Source organism: Anabrus simplex, chromosome X, assembly GCF_040414725.1.
Source record: "Anabrus simplex isolate iqAnaSimp1 chromosome X, ASM4041472v1, whole genome shotgun sequence".
NCBI classification, from domain to species: Eukaryota; Metazoa; Arthropoda; class Insecta; order Orthoptera; family Tettigoniidae; genus Anabrus; species Anabrus simplex.
The window spans coordinates 44,089,686-44,113,270 of NC_090279.1; the positions used below are offsets into that span (position 1 = coordinate 44,089,686).

At 37.9% G+C, this 23,585-nt stretch overlaps 1 long non-coding RNA gene across 1 annotated transcript; it reads right to left on the reverse strand.

Annotated features, from left to right (window-relative positions):
- Nucleotides 1-15,817: 15,817 nt before the first annotated feature.
- On the reverse strand, nt 15,818-22,429 carry LOC137503130 (uncharacterized). The gene is made up of 3 exons (XR_011019069.1): nt 22,356-22,429; nt 17,829-17,959; nt 15,818-15,913 (listed from the first exon to the last, which is right to left on the reverse strand). It is a non-coding gene; the product is annotated as an uncharacterized lncRNA (long non-coding RNA).
- Between the last annotated feature and the right edge of the window lie 1,156 nt (nt 22,430-23,585).

The following is a 23,585-nucleotide window of genomic DNA, read 5'->3' on the forward strand; positions in this document are numbered from 1 at the left end:
GTTTATATATATCAGAGAATAAAGGTCTCATAATACTGCCCTGTGGGACCCAATCCCATAATTGTTACAGGATCAAATAAAGCTGCACCTACTCTTATGCTCTGAGTTCTATTTTGTAGAAATACACCAGACGTGGCCATATTTCAATGGTAAAAGGTATATTTCTACCTTTATGTAAACTATCGACCTTTATAGCCTAATCCTTGAACTTGTTTGGAGGCAAAGTTTCCACTTGGGATATCCTGGTCCACACTATTGTATTTTTTCATACAGTGGCTACAATGAGAACCACAATGTAATTTCATTATTCACATGGTTTTGTGTCATTTTTGTTAGTGAGCATGTTCTGTTGTTTATCTTTATTATCTACATATTGTTGCTGTTTGGAAGTAAATAATGTGACCTATTGTTAAGACTGTGCATTCTGTAAATTACATGTATTATTGATACTATTCAGGAGTTCAGTTGTATTTCTTAAGAGTGGTTCTAGAGGACTGTCAAATTTTGAGGTTATGGGAAGACGAAGATACCTTTCGCCAAGAAAGGCACTGTCAGAGAGCTACTTCTTGAGAAACGTCATTCACAACAAGAAATAGATTCTAGATTGCAAATACCACAGCAATCTGTAAGTAGAATTTTAAAATGTGAAGATAACAGGAAGACAAAATATGATGATGATGATGATTGTTGTTTTAAGGGGCCTAACATCGAAGGTCATCGGCCCAAGACAAAATGTCAACAACGTGTTGGAAACTGTGGGCAAAAGAAGAAACCAACCCCAAGGAGGAAGCAAAACTGATTAATTTGTCAGTAAACAACCGCAAGGTTACTAGTTTGGATTTACGTAAGAAATTAGAAGAGTATGGGTCATTTGTATTAGCCAGGACTCTGAGGCGAGAGCTGTTTAATGCTGGAATGAAAGCAAGATGACCTCAAGGCAAAGCAAAGTTTACTCCTGCTATGGCTGCAAAGAGGTTCCAGTGTGCCAAGACTCTCCAGAATTGGTCATCTGATGAATGGAAACAGGCAAGTCCATGACAATTACTGTAATTCCTAAATTATCATTCATTATTCCATTATAACCCAAACTAAGTGATGTAACCATACAGCACAGTAAATGTATGAAATTCTTCTCTTAAACCTTACAGCTTATTGCATTTAATGCTAGGCTTATTTGCTTTATTTATTTCGGGTTTGCTTTAGTGACGAATTGGTATTTCCTGTCGAAGAAGAGACAAGTCAATATGTCAAAAGATAAGGAGAAGCATTCCATCCAGATTGAGTGAGGCATCCAACTTCAGTGATGGTCTGGAGTGTGTTTTCTTGGTATGGCCGTAGTAGATTATATATTGTAGAAGGAACTATCAGACCTGAACAGTGTAGTATTAAGAACCTTTTGGTAGCTCAGGTGCAAGAGTAGTTTGGCCAAAGTGAATTTATTGTTATGCAAGATGGGCCTCCTTGCCACAAAGCCTAGAAACAGTCCAGACATGAACCCCATAGAATATCCTTAGCCGATAGCAAAGAAAAGTCCAAAGAAAAATAACGACAAAAATTGGCTTGATTGAGAAGCTCGGTCAGATGTGGTGTCATGATGACGATTTAAAGAGTCAGTGTAAAATACTGTTTGAGGGTATGCCCAGTCTAATCAAGTCGCTCATGAAAGCTAAGGGGGTGCATACCAAGTACTAATGTCATGAACTTAAAAATTGGAAACATCTCATGTGTTCAATTCTCAAATTTTTAATGTTTAATAATTTGGCCATATCTTTATAGTCACCCATTTAGCCATTGTTTTATCTATCCCAAACGCACTAATTTTTTGTCAGTAGTTTCCCGAGATCTACCCTAAGAAAATCCTTGGATATGTCAATCGTGATACTTTTGACTTCCTGAATCTAATATATCTGCTATATCCTGCTGGAATCCACAAGATGAACTTCAGTGGAATAATATTTCCTAAACCTGAACTACCTTCTATCGAGCCAGTTGGTAATTTCTTAAATGTGTATAACATAATCAGAAAGAATGCATTCCAAGTGCTTGCAAACAACACAAGTCAAGACGACTATTGTGTATTTACTAGCTTTAATTTTAGCACTTTTTCTCTATACACAGAGTGCTACTACACTAAGTATTCATTCATCTGGTATAGCTGTTTCATACACACTCGAATCAATATCTCAAAGAACTGACTTTCGTATATGCCCAGACATTTTACCCATCCCAGCAGCATTTCTAGTTTAAATTTTTTTGTATATCACCTTCAATGTTCCTTATAGTGGATATTGTAAAGTAATTTCAAAGGATTAAGTGAAATTGTCAACTGCGTCAGGTACTGCAAAAGGACATGATCAAACCATTGGTGACATATCCTATGCATCACGAGTGACAGGTGCGATGCCCATCGACTAATGAAGTATACACATTCCCATGTTGTGTAATTGCTACTTCATACCTTTCTAAATCTGTCAACATTCAATACCGTACACAGCAACAAGCCGTAGTAACACGGCTGAAAGTAATTCCAGTGTCAAGGAAGACAATGTACACTGCCGGCTGGTGCTCTCAGTGCTTTTCAATTAGCATTTTGGCAGTGAAAATTGCATGAGTTGTTCCAACACCCTTCATGAAGATGCATTGTATAGCAATAATGCTGGCGATTTCACCCAGTCAATAATGAAGGCTACTCTAAAAGATCTTCTCATGTACAATTGGGTGCAATTTGGATGGTAATTTGCACATTCTGCTGAATTGTCATTTTGCTCAAAAATAGGCACAAGGATATTTACAGCCCAATGACTGGGAACAGAGCCAGAGTCAACTCTGGCACTGAATAAGCTTGTCAGCCAGTTGATAATGAGTTCTTTAAACTGCCTCATCTTCCAGAAGTTTGCTGGATGGTCATCCGGTCCTGGGGCTTTTTGGTCCTTCATACCCCTAATGGCAAACTCCACTTCCTTTGATGTGATGCATAAGATAGGACTTACCATCAGGAATAGGGTGATGTGGTAATTCAATGCAGGAAATATCTACAAATGTTGTTGCCAATGATTGAGGATTTATTGTTTGTCCTCTAATCACTGGTCATTTTTGTCTCTAATGCAGACAGTGTGCTCAATTCTTGTGTCAATTATCATCAGATGGAAAACAGTTCTCTTCTTCTTCCCTTGAGCTCAGAGGTGTACAGAGTTTATCAGGACTACACTGACAATAATTCAAGGATGCTCTTCGTATTATGTTAAGAACAATGGTTCAATCAGACTGGCGGGAAAAATAATATATTTGAGAAAATGAGGTTAAATTGTTACTTCCTGGTGCGCGATTGAATTTGAAGAGCTGCTGCCGCCTTTCAGGGAAGATAAGGGTAAGGAGGCGTTGTGGAGTGTATGCGCAGACAGAGATAATTCTTCCTCATACAACTTCAATATTATTGTCTCTAACAGGCAATATCCACAGTCCATTTATCTAATAGCTGTAACTGCACACACAGTTAAAGAACACACTGTATTTAAGACACACATGTTAGTCAAGGAAAGCACCAGATTGTTTCTCCTCTCGTCTGTTTGTCGCAGTAATATTCTATATTAATTAACATGCTCGAAGTTTGTGTATTCCTTCCTTCATAACATTGTAAACTCAATGAAATACTGAATGAAGGAATCAACACGCCGAGTGATTTGATTACAGTGTATGTTCAATAAGGCCCCCTCCTACTTTGGTGTATAGTTTACTATGGCGTAGTAGTGAGTGACTATGGACTATGTCCAGGATGTGTAGTGTGCGGCGAACAGTTCGGAAAGCTGCCTGTATTCTTGTTACAAGATGTCTTCTCTTTCTATAGGGTTCACATAGTAGTCAATTCATGTAGAACAAACTGTACAGTGCCTACCAGAGTGTGGAAGCGACTATGCGAATAGAACGAGAAACTTGTGCATTCGCATCGAGAATTACCTATTTCTCCAAATTTCACTTCCCCTCCCTTCTCTTTTCTCATGCACTGCGGCTGACTCTCTGACATAGCAAATAGAGCAAGTTCATTAATCTGAACTGCATGACCGGAACTAACAGGGTCACTTTCATTTCCTCAAAAGGAAACATTTCCCCGAGGATCTGACTGCACCATCATTCTCAACATTCCACGAAGAGCATCCCTGATTTCTCTGTCAGTATAGTTCTTATACAGCTTGTACACAGGTCATTACAGTGAGTGCGTCTCGATTGAGATTTATATACAGTATGCCTTCATCTTATCCTACAACTCTTCTTGGACTGCAATCATCCACAGGAACGTTACATATTCAATACAAGAGGAACTAGGTTATATCGTACCCAAGTTTACTGTGATGGTTGCAGTGAAAGATCTGTAGAATGTGCCTACATGTTGTCAAATGCATTAAGATCAACAAGAGGAAAATTTATGTTGTTGCTAGGGTCTCCTTCTAGTCTTTAAGCCTCCACCACTTGATGTTCTCAGGGGCATAGAGGTCCTTAAATCTGCTATGCCTACCTTATGCAGAGGTGGAATACAGTCAGATGATATGACATTCACATCCTTTCTTCGTCGTAGATCACGGTGCTGAACGACGATCAGGTAAATTTGCTTACTGCAGTCACCACAAGTGAAACCTCAAATATGAGCTCCATCATCATATCAGGTACCGAAAGTATTACCACCATGGCAGCTATAAAAATTCTTAGTGACCATCATGCGCATTAAGGTCATCACAGAGAAGTGGAAACTCATCTTCAGGATACGCTGCAACATGACCTCGTAGCTCCTGCCAATGCTCTTCCTTATCCAGGTCATCACAGCCAGATTGTGACATAGAAAACACAAGTTCGAGAGGATGCAACATTGAATGTAATTCACATAAGGCTATTGGAATAGCACTGAACCTCAGCAACTCAATCTTGCATGCTTGCGCACACAATGAAATCAACACCATTCCTGCTGGAACTGGCACTGGCAGATAAGTTCACAGACATCTTTGATGTCATGAGATTTCTGGCCTTTCCAAACGCGACCAACTTAAAATCTAATTACATAGCTAAACTTCAATTATAAACCGGACTTACATTATCCAAATTGCAACAGGTTAACAGGAACAATAGAATGAAAAGATTAAGTAATAATAAAGCAAGAATGATATTTACTAATAAAATAATTATTCTACAATAATTCTAAGCCACATTTAGATGTATCCTAACTACAATAGTTTAACTGAAGCAACAAATATTCCTAAAGTATGAATTTATGGAACTTATGAGAATGTAAATATTCATTGACCATGTACATAAAATTTAGTTTTCTTGATTCATCAAAGAGACAAAAAGGTGAATAGTTTGAATGTAATTATCAGTCAAAGAACAGTGGCCAGTTATAATCATAAATTTAAGCCATATTAATGAAAGTTAATTGAACATAACCTACGGCATATTGTTTATTTGATGGTTTCTACCATTTCTCTTTCACACCGACACAGATAGGTCATATGCCGATGATGAGCTAAAATTGGCTAGGAATGAGAAGGAAGCAATTGTGGCCTTAATTAAGGTACATTCGCACCATTTGTTTGCTGTGAAAATGTGAAACATGCACTTCAGGGCTGTCGACAGTGGGTTCGAGCCCAGGATCTTATAAATGCAGGCCAAGAGCTACATGGCCAGTTATTCAGTACAACAAGGAAGCAATTGCTTGAATTCCTTCTCTTCCAATACTTACTGTGAGAGTATATTAATATGTAATTTCAAACAATACGTTAAAAAGTAAGTTTTTATTTTAGAAATTCAGCTTTCACAGTTCCCCAGATGTACATGCACATTTGGACATAAGTTTTCATACACATGTCCAAAATTTTACGATACATGGGGTTACTTTGGAAAAGTAAAGAGTAAAGTAGATTCCCAAAATTCTATGCAGAGCATGCCTTCCTCCCTTGAAGTCAAGATGGGCTGCCTACGTATGCTCTTCGGATCTAGGATCGAGGTGGCCCTTACTTCTTCGCAGCTTCTCTGTATGCCCTTCACCAAGAATCCCTTTAAGAGACTTATCAAGCTTATCGCCATTGTAATTACGTTAGACAATGCTTCCAAATTTATGCTTAAATTCTTGCAACACATTCCGAAGTAAACCCATGAAAGAACCTTACTCAGAAGAACAGCCAAAGATATGATTCTTGAGGTGATCAAGCTAATGCAATTTGAACCTAACAGCACTTCAGTTAGAGTAAAACAATTCACTTCAACTAACATTTCTTGACAATGTGAACATTTGGCACCACACGATACAACAAGCAACGTCTCTCACTGAGGGACAAAGAAGAAGAAATAACAATCAAGAAAAAGGTTTATCACAATAGTTCTATGATCTCTGATTGTCCTACATCAACACAGATCTATCCATATTAAGAAACAAAGTACACATATATGTGAAGATAAACCGACGTCCAGAATTATCACATGGAATATTTGGAAGAGATGTGTACGAAAATATTAATAAATTGCAGTGTATATGCTGTAAACGGGAATCATAGATCAAAGGAATCTGGGCATAGAGAAATACTCACAGGTCAATTTATCTCCAAAAGTGAGGAGACAGGGTTGGATCAAACACATTTCAATGACACTTGGGTGAAATATCAATTAAGAAATAGTAAATGTAACAATTATCATTATTTTACTGTAAAACCAATTATAGTATTAACATTAACAGCTAAAAGATAGCTGGGCATCTCAGAGAAGTTAACTGTTAACAATGTAGAATGACACTACATAAGCACTGTACAAGTCTACAGATAGTTTCACCTTAAAGTTCTACACTACACTTTATAGTGCAAATGCAGTTTTCACACCACACACAGGATTTCTACAAACCAATTTTACTAATTCCGCATCAATATATCGAAATAATACACTTTTAATACTTCTGCATCATTTATACAGCAGTGTATACTGTGGAAAGAGATCTTTCACCTACAACGTATTGTAACCAAAAATGGCATAACTGGAGTTAAAATTAAGATTGCCGCAAAAGCCTAATTTAATTCGGTCAGTGGGTCATTTACAACAGCTGTGGTGAAGGCAGGGATGTGATAACATTGGAGAAATTCGCCTTTAGGCTCATTGCTGCATGGCCGCGTGGCGATCCACTCCTTTTCTCTTATTGGTTAGGAGGTTAGCATGCGACAGATATGAACAATTAACATTTTCAAGGCTAACACCGCCCGGCAAGTTTTCAGAACTCTTCACAAGAACAGTTTTGAACCATGATACTTTAAGAAGACGTGAAAAAAATTATGATTGGTTTCCAACTAATCACACTTTCTAGGCCGAGAACTGATAAAAGCAGTGTGTAATCGACGCTCAACTTACTCAGCTCCTACACTAATGATTTCATACTGCTCTACTTTGGAGCACAACTTCACTTCGCTTTCCCACTACAATTCTACAAGATATTCCTCACCAAGAGACGTTTATTAGTCATGATGTCTCATAAAACCAAACCAAACCCCATGGCACTACAGCCCGTGAAGGGCCTTGGCCTACCAAGTGACCGCTGCTCAGCCCAAAGGCCTGCAGATTACGAGGTGTCGTGTGGTCAGCACGACGATTCCTCTCGGCCGTTATTCTTGGCTTTCTAGACCGGGGCCGCCATCTCACCGTCAGATAGCTCCTCAATTCTAATCACGTAGGCTGAGTGGACCTCGAACCAGCCCTCAGGTCCAGGTAAAAATCCCTGACCTGGCCGGGAATCGAACCCGGGGCCTCCGGGTAAGAGGCAGGGACGCTACCCCTACACCACGGGGCCGGCTTGATGTCTCTTAAAGGGAACACTTTATTTCGTCTTCTACAAGACATAACCATGACTATATTAATTCCAGAACACGGCATAAATCATCTGAACCCGCAAGTTAAGTGTCGACTGACATTTAAATAGGCATGGTTGGAACACATATCAATGTGCCGCTTCAGAGAGAGAGAGAGAGAGAGAGAGAGAGAGAGGGGGGGGAAGCCTACTCTTACGAGAAGCCTGCAAGACAAGGAACAAGGGGAATCATCACGCTGCTTGCAAGAGGAATCTTTACTTTCATCATGGTGCACCTTGCAAGGGATATTCCTTCTGGAATGTCTAACTTAAAGGGGAGATCCCACCAAACCCTAAAGGGTGGTAAAGGGACCAATCGTGAGACGTTGCCAGCCAGGAATAAATCAACTTTTAAGTAATTTTTTTAAATATTAATTTCATTTCCAGAGGGACTTCATTCTTGAAATAATATTTTCTATTACTTTCTGCTGTTGCAGATTCTTATCGCTTCTGATCTACTTATTGATGTTGGTAAATTTTGTGAATGATTGAAATACACTCATGTCCATAAAATCCAGAACACCTTGAAAGACTAGAGATAGGAAATCTATATTCATAGGACATGTGCATTAGTATGTTCTGAAGACAGGTCCACATCAATATCTCTGTGCAACACCGACTGGTAAATTGTGCCTGCTGTGTTTTTAGTCTTAAGGTCTATAAAATGTGCTTAAATGTAGCTGTGTATGCTTTTATAATATACTTTATATTAGGCTTATACCTTGTCAAATTAAGTAATATAGACCTTAAGACTAAAAACAACGCAATATGACAAAGTCATTCTAGGAACTTGTTTTACTCGTAGAACTTGAACGTTAATGATATAATTCAAGGTCATATGTACATAGCAAAGTTTTATCATACATTGTGATCCTTTTAATGTGTTCAAAAAGTGGTCTCTTTTTAATATATAATAGTTTTCTAAACTTAGACATAAAACACAGTATTATTCACTCTGAAACATATAACCTAATGACAGTCAAATATGAAATGTTTATGGGCAAGGTACAGCTATTAAAAAAATGTATTCTAATGTGAATGTACACGACAGCTGAGGATGACTTGTGAATAGTCAAAACAGGTCCTGTTATTAAGAAGAAAATTTTAATAAATTAGTATTGATTAGGTGGATCTCTTTCTTTCTATGACATACTTAGTTCATCTATATGAGTTGAGAAACTAAACTCTTGGCACTAAGGTGACATAAGTGAAGTGTGCTTTTATGTCTATTTAGGGCTGACTGGACAATGTGAGTTGTAACTTCAAGGAGGGGGAGATTAGGGTGAATGGACTAGCAGGTAGACAGGCTGATGGGATAGCTGGGGAAGGGGAAGTGTGGCAAGGGAAAATATTGCTATGATCAGAGGGATTACGGCTGTTTGTGGTATGCATTGCCAACTGCTTAAATGAAACTAAAACACAGCATGTGACTACACCCTATTAATGGTCAGCAATTAACATATTTTAGGTAATTAAATTGTCAGTAATAATAATAGTGATAATGTGCAACAGCAGATAAGGCATACAGAATACTCAAGTAGGAGCTTTTTCTATGTAGTGTTGACGTTAGAGCTATGTACACGTAATATGGAGGCCTGACTTAAAAGAGAACGAGTTAGGAAAATTTTATTAAAGAGTATGTACATCGACAGGTGGTAGGATAAAAGACAGATTAAGTGAATAGATATTTTAGACAGATAGATAAATACAGTAAATGGATAGACAGATAGATAGACAAATTTACTTGAAAAAATAAGAAAGCTAGCTCCTCAGCTGTGACTTACGGTAAACGATGGGTTTGGACTCACATAGTCAAGTGATCAAATAGCACTGCAAGAGAAGCTTATGCCATAGCAAGTTCCTTTAACTGGCACACTTTTAATTTCATCCCGTCAGCCTTCTTGATTATGATGTCTCCTGAGTCAGTCCAAGTGTTTCTAAGACCAAAACACTGGATTGCTGTCGTCATGATGGACATTCTGGTAGCTGTAAGATCTTCACAGATTGTTGTGGATGAGCCTTTCAGTTTCCTTTTCCTAGTGAAGACATTCTGCCATGAGTGATAAGTCACAAATTTGAATAGGATAGGTCTTGTTTTCCATGGTGATCACGGACCTAGTCTGTGACACCTATCAACATCATTAAGTGTAACATATGCACCTACTGCTTTGCACACGCTGAGCACTAGTTCATCTCAGTTTTCGTTCAAACATTCGGGGATGCCGAAAATCTTACATTATTCCTCCTGCTGTATTGCTCCAATGAATAACATTTGGAGTCCATATCCTCCTTCATTTTGTGGATTTCCACCTCTTTTTTATCAAGATTTTCAGTTAACTCTGAAAATGCTTCGACATTAAATATTAAACTTTTTTCAAGTTCTCTTATAACCATTTCTGTTATGCAGGTCAAAATGGCCTGCACAATTTTTTTAAGGAAGCTATCCGAGTTAATAAAGTCGTCCAGCGTGCACTTCATGAGGTGGTCTATGTTGGCATCATTGGTAGTGGCTGGGCTTCTAAGTCTGTTGTTTTGGCGGCCCATTTTGTTTACAATGCAAATTTGGAAGAAAAAGAACAATAACGACAAAATGTGTTGGTACGATTCATAAATACAAATGTAACACTGCCGCAAGTTTTTTCACTTCCACTGCTGTATAACACCTTCAAATCACTTGATTACTGAGGAGCCTCACTCACCCACGTCCGTGACGAACCATTTCATCAGATAGGTTAGAAACTCAACATGGTGCGGCCCGAATGGTGTCACGATGCATTACTCATTTACACAAGGTTTACCTACAACAGCACATTTAATAATTGTAATAATAATAATAATAATAATAATAATAATAATAATCGCAATAGCAATAAGCACTTGAATGAGTATTAAGTTCAAGTGATTTTCACACTTACCTGCATTCAGTCAGTGATTTTTTGTCTCGTTTTACATTTTATGAGGTAGTGACTATTGCACACGTCATTACATATTAAACAAACAGAGTCATCTGTTGTCTATGTGCATATTTTGCTGTGGAAGCCATATATTTAAGCTATTAGAAAGCTGAAAACGCAATATAGGCCTCTCCATTCATCAACAACACAGAATATACAATAGTAAGCAAATCAAAACATTGAAAATTGGATCAACCGATCAGAGCGCTATAGGCTACCCATAGAGCTACTGAAGCTATTGGTTACGTCACATTCAATATCACACTTGGTTTTGTTTGAATGTTTATTCAGTTTCCTTTACAATTTATTGCTGGCATAAAAGACATAAACCTACCCAAGATTAGTGTTATAAAAATTTAAAAATGTGCTTCTATTAAGGGATAAATAAGGTATGTCCATTTTATCTGGCCAAAGAATGAATTTCCAGATTCTTTTCTGAATTCCCTGACATTTCCTGGTTTTCCCGCTATTAATCGAATTCTCTTACATTCCCGAGTTGCGGTTTTCCATGCAGGTGGACACCCTGTTAAACCCTTATTTGGGCCGATGGCCTTCGATGTTAGGCCCCTTAAAACAACAAGCAGCATCACACCCATATTTGTATGGGGAGGCCACTCAGTTTTTATTTTCGTTGAAGTGAAAAAAGGTTCATGACCGTGTGTTGCTGTGTATGTTTTTACTAGCTGATGTGGTAACCTCCTTTTGTCGAATTATTCAAGTGGAGACGCACATGCTTGAAGTTGGCAACAGCTTCAATGTTGAAATCGACTACCGAGGGATGTGTAATGAAGAATCAGTAACGAGAGGAGGGTAGAACGATATTTAAGATCTGAGAAAAAAGGGTTAAATTTTGTGAAAAACACTGTGTATACATTTACCTACACCGTCAACCTTTCTGGTATGAACTAGTTGCCTTTGTAGCGTCAGAACAAATGACACTTGCACTTCTTGTATTGTATCTGTGTGGTATTGAGGGAAGGGGGTGTGGCGGAGGAGAGGAGATGGGCAGAGCATTGAGCTTATGCGCTGTTGGCTATAGGCTGAACATTTACAGCGATAATGGCACAAACTTCTTCAGAGTAGCTAAAGAAATCAAGACCTTTCAGTAAAACAACCTCCAGAAAACCAACTCTTCACACAACTGCAGGCATGGGACTAAGTTTCCTCCTTTTTATAACACACGGTCCTCTATGTAACACTTTGGCTAGAGTAATCAGGATCATGATATTAATCCCTTAGGCATGAGATCACGGCTGATGATGTACATGCAATGGGCGAAACATGTCCCCTTAAATTAGTATGACAAGATGAAATTCTTAATTTTAAGAAACCAATGTGTATTGAATACGAGGATTTCAATAAACTTTTGTAACCTCGTTGAATTAATGTACATTTCAATATGGACCAGTCATGAGATTTGTAACATATAATTATCCGAGATTGTTGTAAACAACCCACGGAGTGAAATTAAAGTTCACTGTTTGTATCGGAGTTGAACCCTTTACACAAATATTATATTAATGTTGTGCAGGAAACTAACAACTCATATAAAGACTATTAATCCAATCATAGATCAAGAGGCCATCTTCTTGTCAGTGGATGACTGCACAATACTCCAATACTAGCGGACTGGAAACATTAGAAATTCTGTATCACCTCACAAATATAATTATGATGGCAGAACACCTTGGACCACTTCATCCTGGCACTCAACACTCTGAGATACAAGTTTAGGATCTCTTCAGAAAGGGGAACAGAAAGAAGCCACACTCATACACATCTCAGGTGTTACATCGTGTGATACTAATTTATGTTTCGCCCTTTGCATATGCATCATCATCCGTGATCTCACGCCTGGGGGAATAAAAATCAGGATCCTGATTACTCTATGCAAAGTGTTACATAGAGGAATAATTAATGAGAAATACACAAATGGTGCCTTTAACCCTGACATACCCATTCCTTAAAACTAGAACAGACTATGCTGGCCCAAATCTAATAAAAAAATTGTGTGAGATCGAACAAGACCGGACTGCTAGCTAATAAGGCTCTCTACTTAGACATGATACCCGATCTCACCACAACAACATTTCTCTCTGCACTTTATCAACTTAGTTCTCATAGAGGTCAACCCCTAAACATTTACAGCAATAATGGCACAAACTTCAACGGAGCAGCTACAGAAATCAAGGCCTTCCTGCAAAATAACCCTCAGAAAACCAACTCTTTGCACAACTGCAGGCATGGGACTGATGTGGCATTTCATCCCTCCTGCAACACCACACTTTGGTGGAATCTAGAAAGTAGCTGTCATGAGTCTGATTTAACGCCCCAGACAAGTGATGGATTCTTATCGCTTCACCAACAAAGAATGTACCATTCTTGAAACATACACATCCTCTCACCAAAGCTAAATGATGAACCTTTTGACACTTCTTACCTAACTACAACCAATTTCCTTATAGGAGAGCTAATTACTACACTCTCTGGTCATGATTATACTTCCTCTATCATCACAACCTTGCCCACATGGCTATATTTTCAGCAGCTAACCCAGAACTCCTGGATGAGATGGTGAAATGAATATCTTAATAAATGGGCAATGAAATACCCCATAACAACATAGTCATAGTAAAAGAAGATGACACGCATGCTATGAAGTGGACGATGACAGTGATCAAATGTGCAACCTGGTAATGATGAATTATTCAGGTAACGAATGTTCAGGTGAGTAATGGTGAGCTTACAAGGTCTGTTCACAAACACTATCCCTTACGAAGTATGAAACAGAAAGGCAAGATAACACTTCAATGGCTTATTTATTCATTGCATGTTTAAGTCATATTGTTCCGAGATTATCTGTGGAACGCAGAGAGGTGAAAGAAGGTGTCAGCATTAATGGGTCTATCTACGATATCAAAGATAAACTTTAAAACAAAGGTTATATTTCTTTTCAGATCTCAAATTTAACAAAATTCTTCACTAGGTCAAGGAACAAAATATCAGGTACAAAATAGCAAACAAGAATAGAAATCCAAGGTTGGAAATTACAAGTTTTGAGCTTCCAGCTCCAATTTACAAGTTTACAACGTCACAAATGTTGCGTTTGGTTAGATAATGAGAGATATCTCCCAAGATACAGTTCCAGAGCACCTTGCTCCAAACGTTACACATACGGCCTTCCAAAGGCCCGACTGAAAATTGCACCAATATCAGACAAGAGTTTACATGCTCTTTAAATTCAACCAAGGATGCTGTGCTTCCAATTCATTACAGCCTACTCAAGGAAACATTACACAAAACTATACAATTTCTGGCATCTCTAGGCACAACCTACAATTCCTTTACACAGCGGTATCTAGTACCCATACTTCTGGACCTTCATGGAAGAGAACAACAGGTTATATTACTGGTCCAAACTCAAAATGTATGCAGTCGTAAACTTGCACTCCTTGAAATCCAACTTTTGAAACCCTACTTGGGCTTGTGGCCCGATGATGCAGAGACTAATTCTACACAACTGAGGTGACTCGAAAGAGAAGTTAATGAGTGATTTACAGAAGAAAAAGGTTACAAAATCGTAGTCACCTCAAGATAAACTGAAGGGAATTTGAGAGGGAAACACACTCTCTATCCCCAATTTGCAGTTTAAGTCTGTATGAAATTTTACATTAGCAGAATGAAAGCTTACATTTTTGAAAATAGATGATTACATAGTTAAACATTAGAAGCTTCCTCTCCTGTGAGTTTAAGGAGATAGCTACAGATATAGAAAACTGGTGGCCATTACCAGCGGCTGACATTCTGCCTGCCAAAGAATTAGGCCTCCTGTCTTAACACACACTCAGAAATTTGACGAGAATAAGACAAGGTAACTAGAAAAAGTCGCGGCTTTTATACCCGAGGGGAGGGTTCGAGAAGGCTCTGGGCAAAATCTGACCACACCCTACCATTTTATTTGATACTCAAAAAGTTACAAGAAGCTTATGATTGGCTGAAAAATAAATACAGAAAATTTGTGATTGGCCAGACTTCAAAGCTGGCAAGATGAGAAGGAAGTGTTGCAAAACACTGAAGTATCAAAATAAATGAAAGTAAATTTAGTTGAGGAAACTTATAAACCCAAAACTTCTTTAAATCAGTAATTATTCCACCTTGCACCAGAATGCATGACCGTAGCTTTTTGTGGGGACATCTATGGAGAAAAATTCAAACTTTTTGATGTACACCAAAACAAAACAAACAAATCCAGACAGTTAAGGAAACGTTAAAATAACATACTCAGTTATTCAGTAGTGACATCTTCTGATCAATGTCCCAACTTTATGCATTAGCAGTTTCAAGTTTTGTTGGACAGATAGTGTTCCCTAAGGTGCTTCTTTTCAATGCGCGGGTTGAGGTGCACCTCCCAGTACAAATATTATAAGTCACAATGTACTAGTACCACCACAGACCACATTAGGGAGAAAAGGAATATTTTTCACTTGCCAAGAGATGGCTACAATGTGTGTAGTATACAAGCGAACAATCACAGTAAACAAGCATGTCACCTGCAACTTGTATCAACAAATTACTGTATAATTTAGAAAACAATAATTAATATAATCAATAACATAACAAAGGTGTTTCATTTGGAAACAACTAGTAAAATATCCTGTAACAGTAACAAAAGAATGATTCTTTCAGCTACTTTTTGTTCAAAACTAATTAACGAATTGAAAAGTATTAGTAGGAATGATACCAGCTACCAAATGACATAGAGTAGAGGTCTTTGGAATAATCCTAACTGCTGCACAATTCATAACGCAAGATAGTGGAAAAACTTGAAAGAAAAGTGAAAACTAGGTATGTAAACAGTCATCTCATAAAAAAGTATATTATCAGTACGACTATCAATCATGTGCACTAAAAAGATGGATCAAACCCCGGTATCTGTTGAGCCATTTTCTACCCATTTCCATTATCAGATGATGGCTTATCAAATTATGTACATTACCTCAAGAGAGTTTTCCTGCGATGACTCTGGCTCGGTTAACTCTGATTTAACTTCTTCTTTCAGAGCTATCACTTCTGATACATGTTCAAAATTTTCCTGTGGAAAATAAGATATATTAGGTATGCTCATAACACACATCTACAAATACAGTCACTAACAAATGAGCATGTTAATTCATTAATTTCCAGTGTTACAGTTACTTTCAGAATTTCACTTATGTTTAAGGAAGATTTCTACCAGCAGAGGACTGTTATAACCAAAGGCTATACTGAGAATGGTGTTACTATTCTTGCTCACTCCTTATGTCAGAGGAAGGATGAGACTGAGAACAAAATATAAAATGCCAAACATTTTCTAGCCATACCAGAAGATATAATACCAGAGATGGAATTGGGGCTATCTCACACAGAATTTTGGAAGGAAGCAGACATAGGCATAAACACTAAATTGTATGAACTGTTTTCATATGTTCAATCATATCAATCAAATCATAAAAGTTGTATGAACCAATTACAAGCGTTACATTTCGAAATGATTTTTTGTTCTCGGCATAGAGTTTGTTTATAGACAGATCAAAATTACTTGAAATAATGGAATCAAATTCTCTACTATGGTTTTGCTGAGATCACAGGGGTTACATAAAACATTAATACAGTTCTGTTTCAAACAGCATATTTCAATGCTTCCAAGTGTAAAATAAAAAACAAACATGAAAGAAGCAGACTTATCACAGTCATATAACAGTGAAAGATGTGATGTAGCCCAAGGTCAAAGCAGCTAGAAATGAAATATTTTACTACTATAAGCATGTTATGTAGTGTTCTGTGAGGAGCTGAGGGGATGAGGACACCGTCAGTGGAGAATCAGCAGTGTTGGAGTGTATATCTGCAGTTTCAGAAGATCTATTATGATCTACTACGAGACATTTAAATTTCACTCTTTGATTCATAAAACCTTGTCAGCATTAAAGGGGGGAGGGACTGTGATTAAAAGCTTATATTCTAATGTAAGTTAAGTAACTAATAAAAGTGAATTAAAGTATCAAGTTCTGAATATACCAACTTATTACATTCAATACAGAAGAGAACAGTAGCTGAACTAAGGAATGGATGAAAAGGATGCACAAAAAGGACAAGGAATTAATGTGTAAGAGGAAAGAAAAAATTCTGTTTAATGTGCCTTAAGTCCTTAAAGTGTCAGAGCCCACTAAGAAGGGGCACAGAAAAGAAATTATTCTCAGAATTCATACATTCTAGAGCCCTTAGACATGGTTCTCTACTGTATATATCATAGAATCTGACCTGTATTTGAGGAATAAAATGAGCTAATCACTATTCTGTCTTTCTAGAATAATTCAACATCTGAGCATATTACTCATTTTGGGAGAACGTACATTCAGATTTTGAGCTATTTCATCCCTCGTATGTCATAGGCAAATCTGCTCATTCCTTAAAACACATAATATCTTCCAGCACATTGTGGATGTGAGGGTAAACCAGAATAAACACACCGGTGTTAACATTTCGTTTAGCAGACTGGTGTATCCGGGCTCAAAAACAGTAATGAAAATTTGTGTTTTAACTTCTACACTAATTATGGTAGGAGTAATAATTTTCAACATGTGGTGCTAATGATGGTGCAGTAGTAGGGGGATATAAGTTTTTTAAGAGGTAAGATCAGCCAACCATCATCTATTCTAATCAAAGGGGAAAAATAAGAAAGGTGCAACACCTAAACCAAAGTAATTATAATACTGACAGCAAAAAGTACAGACTAATCCAAGCCTAACCTTAAGTTCCTAAGAGTTGGCAGCTTTGTGTAGCGTGTAGTGGTGTATTCCCAGACAAATAAACAAAACAGAGTTGTACTACGCATAGATGCTCATTCAGCAATTGGTGACTGCTGGTGTTAATACTGAGGAAGCACATAGAAAATTATGCCCCTGCCAAACTTATTCAGCTATTAAGGGTTAATTCCTGACCTCTATAAAGTTATCTGGAATGAGACTTACAAGTGATGCAGTTGTTTTTCCTTCAAGCCAGGCTGGTTCCTCTTTGATCTTTGCTTCTAGGTCCATTTTGCACTGCAAACTGAAGTAGTTAGAAGGTACTGGGAAGGTTGATTACTTCCAATGACCTTACACTGAAACATAAGCCAGAAAAATATATTACCTATGTCATTGATACTTATGGGGTTTGTTAACAGACTAAGCAACAAGCTTGTAATTTTACAAGACCATCAATATTATGATAATACCAAAAAACCTAAAATTTTACACGACTGTTGATATTGTGATCATACCTATAGGACCTCAAGTTTTCTTTTTCTTTTCTGCTAGGGGCTTTACGTCGCACCGACACAGATAGGTCTTATGGCGACGATGGGATAGGAAAGCCCTAGGAGTTGGAAGGAAGCGGCCGTGGCCTTAATTAAGGTACAGCCCCAGCATTTGCCTGGTGTGAAAATGGGAAACCACGGAAAACCATCTTCAGGGCTGCCGATAGTGGGATTCGAACCTACTATCTCCCGGATGCAAGCTCACAGCCGCGCGCCACTACACGCACAGCCAGCTCGCCCGGTATCACATTTTCTACGACTAATAATTCAATCAAAGCGAAGGACCTGCAGTTTTGCATTATTTCTAAAACAGTGATCACTTCCATAATATAATTTAACTTATCTGTCGATATCAAGATCATAGTCATAGGACCCCTAGTATTACATGACACCTTATCCCATATTATTAGCTATACAGTTTTATATGGAACTGAAACCACAAGATGACCTTTCTTGAAACTTCAGTGACTGTACGGTTTGCATATCACTCTGATCACCCGGTTCCATATACCGGAATCTTCCTACCACTTTTATCCTTTGCAATCAGCTTCAAAACTAACTGAACAAGTTCACAGTTCTTTGAGATATGTTCTATCAAAATTTTCCTTCCCAGGATCAAATTCTCTCAAATCATTCTTCTCTCATGAAGCTTATTCACTATCTCTTTATTTAAGACATTTTCTATCAATATGATCTTCAAGAACTTTTCATAACATGGCATTTCAAAAGCTTCAACTCTGTTTCTCTTGGCACCAGTTATTATCTGTGTTTCACTTCCATACGGTGTCATACTCCTTACTCAGTGTAAATAATTTTAAAAGTTTTCAATCTGTTGAATCTAAAGAACATGATGGAGAACAGATGGGAATTTAAGCTGGATTCAGTGATGATATTTATCGATATTGAGAAGGCATATGTCAGTGTACCATGGCAAGTGGTCTCAGATGCATTGATAAAAAAGAAGGCAGGGAGAGGTGAAGAACCAATTATAAAAGCCATGAACGAATAGTGAGTAAGTAGTATGAATACTATGAAAGGACAAACAAACTGGTTCAAAGTAGAAACAGGACTTCAAAAAGGATGTGTTTTATCCCCTCCAATCTTCATTACAATCGTGGATGAAATCCATAAGAGTATACTACAAAAATGGGAACCAAGGAGGCAAAGGCCTCACTCTTTGCAGATAAGACAGTAATATGTGGAGAAGATGAAATGGAAGCAGAAGAACAAGATAATGCAAGGAATCAGGAGATGGAGGAACATGGAATGAAAATACGTGTGGAAAAGGGTATGATAATAGTGGTGACAAGAGGTAATAGAGAAGGAAGTGGGAATATTGAAGTAATTGGAAGACCATTAGAAGTTCTGGAAAGCTTCAAGTATTCGGGGGGAATAACTGAAGAAGATGGGTAAATAAAATAAGTAATTGGATAGAGATTTGAACAAGCCAATGAGTTTTAACAATGTGTGAGATGTATAGTCTGTAACTGGGATGTCCAACGGAATGTAAGAAAATTTTGCAACCAATGTATTACACACCAATTTTGACATATGAACCAGGCACATGGACAACAAAAAAGCATGATGAACACAGAATGCAAGAGGCCAAGATGAAATTCCTTAGAGAAATAATAGGGAGGGCATAAAGGGATTAAGTCAGAAACATAGAAATGAGGGAGTGAATTTCATTCCCTGAACTGAAAGGCAAGATAGAGACACATAAGCTGAAATGGTATGCACAAATGATGAGAATGGAAGAGGATAGAGTTCCACAGTAAGTATTTACAGAGAAAGTCATAGGAGAAAGACATCGGGGAATGCCCAGAAAGGGGTGAATGGCTACGGTAAGGAGAGTACAGAGAAGAGTGGAGTAAAGGTGGAAAAAAAAAAATTGAGGAAGGAAAGAAGTGGTGGAGAGAGTAAAACTGAGGAGGTTCTTGATTTACATTTCTACCCAGAAGACTGGAAATGGAAAACAAAGAAAATTCTCTTGAAATAAAGACAAAAATGTATACAATACTGCTATCAGCTCATTTCATTGAACAATGCCACCGACCTTTACTTATGTGCCTTTTCTATAATTTTCTATGCATGTCTTGTCTAATGACACAACCGAGTGATGTTTACCAGAGTGCCCCTTGTAGGGAGTTCCATGTCAAATGAGTGGTTTAAATGTTTAGCAGTTTTTATTGTTCCCCAGGTGGCACAAAAATTATCTATGTTGAATACCTCCAGTAGTGCCTATAGCAGTGTTCGCTAGTCACTTTGTTATATTTTACTGTAAATGTAAACATACTGCACTAACAATGAATACAGTACTAAAATTTCTCCTACAGGTAATACAAGCTTTGTTCCTGTAGCTAATTGAGTTGATTCTTATGCTTTGCCAGGGAACAGATTTCTATGTAAACACATATCTATTCACAAAACTATGATCAATTGTATTTTGTATATTTCATCGGAGGGGACAATACTGAAGAGTGCCATGTTTACTTGTTCTGGCCATCACAGGTTATTCTAATAATATGTTACTGAATTTACTTTCAAGCAACTACCTTTTACAGTTTCCACAGCCAGAATTTATTCCTGAAGATTGTTCTTCCATTCCTGCTAGCAGTCTCATGTTGCACTAACAACTCCAAGGGAAAGGGATAAGATTAGGTATACAGCAGTGTTAATTAAGGTTAATTAATTATAAAATGGGGAAACCACGGAAACGTATTTCACGACTGCCGATCCTAGGACTCGACCCCATGCAAACTCACCGTCACTCACCCCTGAAAATCCTTTGCACACCAATAAATCAGAGAGGAAGCCAACTGTTACCTGAATCATCACAAATAAATACCGGATATAGCTGCAGTGGGGTAACGATGTGATACAGAAGAATCTCCATAACAACACTGATATAACAAGATACAGATAACCTAAATGGAAACCTTTCAAGATTTTGAACCCTACTACCATATGTTGTGGCATACAAAGTAAAGAACAACTCAGCATTCATAGCATCACAATAAAATTGCACACAAAGGTAAATAACAGAGCAAAATAATAATTAAAATTACACCCTACATATCGCAATTTCTTTCTGAAATTACCATCTGCATTTCTTCATCTGCGTTGCTCTCCAGAAAAAATTCCTCATTCCACAAAATTTAGATGTACGATATATTGCCACTACCAGAGTGCGAAATCTGAAAGAAGTGGTGTGGGGGGAGAAGGAACATAGGGCTTAACTACTAATTTTTTCAGGCAGTACCTGGTGGGGAGGGGGGTTACAATTCCCCTGTATTTTAATTACCCTCTCCACCCAGAAAAATGTAAATTTGATATTTTTTGTTTGAATTTTGCTGTTATAACGGGAATGATAAACATTAGAATGTTATTCCAATCAGCTGAGAAGTTTAAGAGAGACTGTCGCTATCTTAGGAAAGGCCAGACGAGGTGCGAGTTTCCATGGTTTATTGCTTTTCTTAATGGAACTTTCCTCTACCAGGGCTATGTGTTGACTGAACAAGTTTGTCAGTTTGTACCCTGCTCAAGTGAATATTGGCCTATTGATACCTATAGGAAACACACCCAATCCATGAAGTACAGGAGTGGTGTAAACTCGAGCTACTTATAGCAATGACAAGGGAGGATGGACTTGCCAGCGTGAAACATCAACAATAGGCTGCAGGTGCGGAGTTGTCACTGCTGCGTTGTATAATTGCTCAAGGTCTGGCAGTCATTTGAATTATTTCTGATGTTTTCATGAATATATGCCCAGTGAAAATCATTAATTTCAGTACTGGTAATAAATTATCAGTTCTACATTTGCCTGTTTATTTTATAATGAAAGGAACCCCCGGACAATTTTACTGGGGGGGGGGGGTGAACCTCTAAGATAAAATCATCGGTGGGGGAGACAACCTTCCCCCCCCCCCCCCCCCCCAAGGATTTCGCACCCTAGCTAATAGCCTACACACAACTTGCAGGCACTTGCAACGCAAAGGCTGGGAGTTTTCTAAAAAGCAAGCTAGTTATATGCGTATTCATTTTTCATGCTTAATTAGAAATAAAATTAAAGAAAATTGATAACATTAAATATTTAAAATATGTAGAATGCTGAAACTGAGAAAGATTAGTATTAACTTCTAATTTTCCCAATTGAAATCTATACATTTAGCAAAATTGAATTACTGAATTTGAACATTACCGACAGTATATGTTAGAGGTTGTGGACACAGTGTAAAATGATAGAAATCACAATTCCTCAATGAAGAAAATCCGTAACTCACTTAATAAGCTATAGAATTGGCTAATACGTGCCTTATATAACGACATACCAGCCACTTCGAAACAAAACCAGGTATTTGAATGTTGTTTAATCACTTATAACAAACTCTTGAAGAACAAATTTGATTTGTAACAGTCAGTAAAACAGGCTGAATTTAGGAAAGGATGTATTACTAGTGATAACTGCACAGTATGCGACACTTCTTCTATTGAAATGTGAATGGGCTTGTTATATCACCCAGTTCCAATAATTGTAATAAATCACACTGTAACAAGCATATACACTAAAATACACAACTGTGGGGAGAGTTGTAGTTTAACATTCCCTAATGTCTACAACTGTAGGATGGGACACTTACTGGAAAGAGCACTGGCAACACTGGGTGCAATGTTACGCTATTCTTCTTCTTCTTGGTTAGTTTTTGGACATCGCCGTAAGACGCTACGTCCAGTCACTGGTTTGCGGAATAATTAATGTCTGGGAGAGCTACCAACATGAGAAGAAATTAGTACACTACAAGATAGAAGGGTGAGCTATGTAATGAAGTGAATGACAACCGGTAATAATGAAACTGAGGAAAAAACCAAATAATATGGAGGCTAAACTAACTAGGATAACCCAAAAACACAGGGATACAGGGTTCTTATGCTTCACGTCTGTGTGGTCTGCCACGACGTCTTACTACAAACAAACTCGACCGGACCACAAATAAGGGTTGGGATGCGAAAGTTCGTACCTATAGGGAAGGAAAAGGTTAGAATTGAATGTTACAGGTAAAAAAAAAAAAAAAAATATTAAGTCTACAACGCGAAAAGGCGGTTGAAACACTAAACACGAAACAGTTAACGGCAGTTGGCAACCCGCATGTAGAAGCTTAGCTACGAATGCGTGACGGTGATGTTCATATGTCTGACACTGAAAAATGATATGATTGACAGGACCTACTGCTCAAAAACATGGACATAAGTTACTTTCGATAAGATTAAGGCGATAGAGATGAGCAGACGTACACACATGAATTAAGCGGAAATGTATGATTTGAAGAATATGACGCCGAGTGTAATAACCAACGGCGAACCACGGATTAGTAGGAATATCAGACAGTATCGTGAATAAGTGCTTACCTTTCAACGGGGAAGTGCGGCGCCA